This window comes from Hyperoodon ampullatus (genome assembly GCF_949752795.1).
Source record: "Hyperoodon ampullatus genome assembly, chromosome: 16".
Taxonomy (NCBI): Eukaryota; Metazoa; Chordata; class Mammalia; order Artiodactyla; family Ziphiidae; genus Hyperoodon; species Hyperoodon ampullatus.
In genome coordinates, this window is record NC_136929.1 from 71,150,837 (window position 1) to 71,156,791 (window position 5,955).

At 40.3% G+C, this 5,955-nt stretch overlaps 1 pseudogene across 1 annotated transcript; it reads right to left on the bottom strand.

Annotated features, from left to right (window-relative positions):
- Window positions 1-648: 648 nt before the first annotated feature.
- On the bottom strand, window positions 649-5,602 carry LOC307064934 (pre-B-cell leukemia transcription factor 3-like; annotated as a pseudogene). The gene is made up of 2 exons: window positions 5,484-5,602; window positions 649-1,620 (listed from the first exon to the last, which is right to left on the bottom strand). The product of its transcript is annotated as a pre-B-cell leukemia transcription factor 3-like (transcript).
- Between the last annotated feature and the right edge of the window lie 353 nt (window positions 5,603-5,955).

Here is a 5,955-nt window from a genome sequence, read left to right on the forward strand (position 1 = left end):
TCTTCAGCTCTCAAAACAATCTGGATCCATAATTTAATTTCTGAGAAGACTCTGGGCACTGGTGCTTTCGGAGAGAGAAAAGATGCTACCGGTCTCTGATCTAATTATAACATAAGAGATTGAAACCCAAGTGTGATGAGGAAGATTCTTAAACACAACCATCATTAACAGGTAGCCAATCAGCTCCTTTATTCCAACTCCATTAGTGATATGAAAGAAGGACAATCAAAGTCTGCAGTGGAAATATGCAAGAAGTTCAATTTAGGTGAGGTGAGTCTTTGTATCTGCTTTAGCGACTGAGGTTTAGCATATATTGTACTTTTTACCCTTAAGGCCAAGTAATTGGCAAGTGAGAAACCGTTAATGTAAAATATTGGTAATAAATTATAATAAAATAGCTATAGGACTGTCAACAGTGTTAAATCTTGGCCTAATTGGATAAAGTGCTTTTTTAACATTGTGTGTTTTTAAGTACAAATACAAATGATTATGATTCCTTAAAAAAACAGATTTACCAAATTCTCTAATAAGACAGGGTTTTACAGTAAAGCTGTAGATGGTGGGCTACAAAAACGCTTCCCTTTTCCTCCTGTTGCTCTGAATGCACTTATCAAGGCATGTCAGCTCAGGGAAAAGTGTTGCCAGAGATTAGTTAGAGGTATCAGAGTGCACACTTCTGGGCCTTCTGTAGAAGAAGTCACAGAAGATGGAGTTGTTGCGTCCTGCCAGCCTCCATTAGCATTTAAATCATGTGGACTGTACAGTGAATTTCCTCCAAGGCCATCAGTGTAGCCCCCCATCTGATTGGTCACATGACGGAGGGTACCCACCAGAATTTGGCGTGGTGGGTGAGTTGGTCTGCTGGTTCTGCACGGCTGCGGCCGCTGCGTGTGCAGCTGTCACAGCTGTCTTTGCAGCGTGGAGATGGGCTTCTTCCTGAAACTTGCCGATGTTCTTCTTGTACCTGATTCGTTTGTTGCCAAACCAGTTGGATACCTGTGACACTGTGATGCTGCATTTCTTGGCCAGCTCCTCTTTGGCTTCTTCACTGCGGTAGGGGTTGCTGAGGTGTGAGTAAAAGTATTCATTCAAGATTTCTGTGGCCTGTTTACTGAACTTAACGCCTTTTTCGTCTGGCATCAAGGAACCTTGATCTTAAAACCATAACTGCTTCACAGGTGCTCTGTTTGAGCTGCATCTGAATGGAACTGAGTTTTCGATGGATGATGCCCACCATTCTTTCTGTCTCTTTTGGGGAAACGGGACGTGTTCTGCTCTGTTCTCGGAGAAGGTTCATCACGTGTGTAGTGAATTCATTACATGCCTTTCTCAGGACCTGAAACCCCTTCTGCCAAAAGCATATTGTCCAGTCTCATTAGCTGGGGATCGGGAGGGTCTCCCTCCTGGGCTCCTCTGATGCTGAGACCTGCTAGTGTTGGAGGGTCTCCTGCAGAGACGGGCGGTGGCTGTGGCTTACCGTGGGGACAAGGACACGGGCAGCAGAAGTTGTGGGAAGTACTCCTTGGCGTGAGCCCCCCCAGAGTCCGCCCAAATGTAAGTTTAATTACCGAAAAAGTTGTTTGCAAAATGCGGCTGAGGTTTGCAGCAACACTGAGCTTCCTAGTGTTGCGCTCCAGAATCACGCAGACTTAAACCTCAGGTTTCAGTGTCTTCAAGAGTAGAGCTTGTCCCACTACGTTTACTGTGTGACAGCAGACCAGAACACATGGCTCTCTTCAGTCAGACAAGTGCGAAATGGAAAGGAGAGGAGAAGGAGCTGAGCCTCAGAATTCCTTCTCTCTAACTTGTCATCAGACCAGTTACTCCCTCCTACCTAGGGAGGAGTTAATGAGAAGTTAGAGGTCAGCCGTGACTGTTACCCTGAGGAGGTTTCACGTGGAGTATGAGAGCTTTTTTGCCCTCAGTGGTACTCAGTAGGTATTTGTTAGTGGATTTTTTTACTACCTTACATTGCATCAGCATGCTGTGACTTTTAATACCTAAATGAGAAGTTATAGAGTTATAACTTCAACCAGTCAAATTAGTATATGTTATTATAGTATCCTTTGCTTTGTAAGAAATTTCCCCAAAACAGTTTAAAAGACAAACATTTATTATTTCACATAGTTTTTGATGGTCAGGAAACTGGGAGTGGTTTAGCTGAGTGGTTCCAGTTCAGGTTCTCATGTGGTTGCATTCATCTGAAGGCTGCTTGAGTGTCCTCACAACATGACAGCTGGCTTTCCCCCGGAGCAAGTGTCTGAGAGAGCGGCAGAAACCTCAGTGTCTCTTATAATATAGCCTTAGAAGCGACACAGCATCACTGTGTTGTACAGATCCACCTTGATACAATGTGGGAGGGATGTACACAGGCTGTAAGTACCAGGCGGCAGGGCCCACTGGAGCCCATCTTGTAGGCGGCTGCCACAAATATATACCGTTAGTTTCATTTTGTTACCTCACGTTGCTTCATATGAGAGCAAGTAATTCAGTAATGTTTAATATCCCATTAAAATTATTAAAGTAATAAGGTAGTTCTGTGAAATAACTGTATTTTTGTATATATTACTGTATAATTTCCTAGCTGGAGAATAAATTGAGAGGATGATTTTCCGCTGCTGGTTGGTCCCTCCCTCCCGTCTAGCTCTGCGTCTAAATCTAAAGTTTACATAGCATGATTATGGTCTTCCAGATAGTCTGTGAAAGTTCAAGTGATCTACAGGCTGACTTATTATAAGGTAATAATAGCTACAGTTTTGATTTTTATATGAATTAGTAATTCTGGTCTTAGGGAAGGTGTTTCTTAAAGTCTGATTCCCAGCTTCTGATTTATTCAAGGGAGGGTTTGTAATCAGGATGAGGTGGACTAGACGGCTGGTGAAGGGCACTTACCGCCCTGAGATGGTCCATAGGCCCAAAGGAGTCTCCATCTGTCTAAGTAAGCGCCAGTGGTTTGATGCACATTCCAATGCCAAGGCACTAAAAATCATTCACCATTTTATTTTACTCATTTATTTCATCATATGAGATGAACTCACTTATTTTGTCATAATTTAGATCTCATATAACATGCTAAATAATTTCAGGTTTTGTAAGATAAAAAAATAGCAATGCAAGTTAGAGGGAACTTGAAATGTTCATTGAATTAAAGAGTATAAAATTCATTTGTATAAAACATTCTATTTTTAATGTTTTCCAACACCGTGGAAAAGACAATAGTTTGCAGATTATGGCAGAAAATGTTTTAAGATAAATTGACAACACCTAAATGTTCCTTGGAATTATAGCTGTAAAAATTGTTGGGTCGATTTGCATTTTAAGTTGCTTAAAGAATGTTCATTAAGTTGTTTAAAGAATTTATACATGAATGACCAGTTATAGAAGCCCAAGTATGAGTATAATCAAATTTTTCGTCTGTATTTAAGCTGTTTACTACATAGACAGAAGGGCATACAGAACATGCCAGCACCAGCCCAGTGAACTCATGTGGCTGTTATAATTTCCAGTCATGTAGGCATATTTAACAGTAGCTTTCACCCTCAAGTATTAGGAGGCACTATTTTGCTAATCAGGAAAGAAATTCCAGATAATTCATTTTACTTTCTAAATGTAATTTGTTGTGGTTAATCAACAAAATGTTGTATGGTTTGGGTACTGATTAGCTTTAAGATGAGATCTCCCTTGAATTCTTATAGTAAATGAAAGATGGTAGTATATTTTTTCTGAATATAGAGTGTATAAGCCCTGAAAGTTGCTCAGTTGAGTCTTCAGAACTAATAGGTGGCAGTTAATTTTTTTAAAAAATCTCGGGGTAAATTGAGAATTTTCTGAAACTGAAGGGCTTTGCAGAGAGATATCAGAAAATTGGGAAATGTTAATTTTAGGATATTGTGCCAGGAATAATAAATGTATATACTACCCTCAAAGACTTCCCTTCCAGGATAGAAGAACAAGTTAAATGTCATAACAAAGAATCAATCCAATCCATTTTATAAAACAGGTCTTTTTAAAAAGTCATTGAGAGAGACCAAAGAAACCTGATAACCAAATGCAATTCATGGACTTGGATTAAATCCTAGTTTGAAAAAAAGAAAAACAAAACTGCTGTAAAACACATTGGGAGAATTTGAGTATGCCTGGATATAGAATATATTTGGGAATATATTTTTTATTCTTCTGGGTGTGTTAATGGTTATCACGGTTATGCAGGAGAAAGGCCTTTTTTAAAGGAGGTATATCTGAAGTATATGTAGAGGTGAAGTTATCTTCAGTATTCAGAAATGTGTGTGTGTATATGTGTATATGTATATACAGGAAAAACTAATATGATAGTGTTAAAATTTGAATCTCTGGGGTGGATATAAGGGGGGTTGTCATACTGTAAACTTTTCTGTATGTGCATATGTAAAACAAGAAGTTGGAAGAAAAAAAAAAATCCCCTCCAGGTATTATTGTTTCTTTACTCAGCTTTACAAAGGCCTGGAGAGAGTGGATCACTGTTTACAGCTACTATCTCTACCTTCCTCTACTATTAACTCTTTTGAGTCCAGGCGAGTCAGATTTTCATTCCTATGTCCCCACCAAAACTGTTCATTTCCACATCAGTGTTGGCATCTGTGTTGCCAGGTTTGGTGGTCATTTCTTAGTCCTCATTTTCCTTTTGACATCTGAGCAGCATTTGACACAGTTGATCATTCTCTTCTCTCCTCCTCTTACCTCAAGTTGTTTTCTTCATCTTCTTAGTATCTTTTACTGGCTCCTCCTCTTTAAACATTGGAATGCCTCAGAGCTCTTCTCAGTTTGCATTTGCTCTCTAAATAATATTAGCCTGTTCTGTAGCTTTAAATACTATACAGATGCTAAGAGTCCCAAGTTTTCTCTAGCCCCAACCTTGCCCCTGAACTTCAGACTCATATCCATTTGCCTACCTGATATATTTATTCACTTGGCGCCAAGTAGATAGATATTTCAAATTTAGTATGTCCAAAACCGAATGCTTGAATTCCATCAGTTACTTCTCACTCCCAAATAAAAACAAAGCACTTGTTCCCTACCCGCTACTCCCACATCCTTTCTCATCTCAGTACGAAGCACTTCATTCTTCTAATTGCTCAGATGAGAAACCTTGGTGTCATCTTTGATAGGAATCCTTTTCCCTTGTACTATACATTTAATCCCTCAGCAAATACAGTCAGCTCTACTTTTAAAATATTTTAAAATATATCCAGAATCTAAGCACTTCTCCACCTCTCCCCACTGCTGTCTTAATCCTTGCCACCATTCTGTGACACATTATAACAGAGTTTCTCAACCTCAGCACTATTGACATTTGGGACCATAATTCTTTTGGGGGGCAGTGGGCTATCCTGTGCATTGTAGGATGCTTAGCAGTATCCCTAGCATCTTCTGTACTCTGTGGCTTTAAAAATGATTTATAGTTTCTGCTAATTCTATAGGTGACTCTAAAGTTCTCTTGGTCTCACCTGGGTCCACTAATGCAGCTGCGGTGAGTTGGCAGCTGGCCTGGGGCTGAAGGGTCTGAGGCCAGGATGCTGCATCCCAGCTGGGCCTGTCTCTCTGTCTCCAAGCCGTCTCTCCTCATTCATAGTCTCCCTTGGACTTTTTAACAAGGCAGCAGGAGTGTTCCAAGGGGGCAAGAGCAAAAGGCGACAGGGTTTCTGGCCTGGTCTCAGAAGCTGCACATTGCTTCTGCTGCCTTCCACCACACTACTATGTATGCACATTACTCATTTAAACTTCATCATAGTGCTATAAAAAGTAGGGTACCATTGTTACCTTCATTTCTTAAAATGAGGAAACTGGAGCTCAGTACTAGTAGTTTGACCACAGGTACCCAACAGGCAAGCCACAGAACCAGACATGGGTTTTAATCTCTCCTTACCTATCAGCAAACTCTGTGATATTAACTTACCTGAACCCGTTTCCTCATCTGTA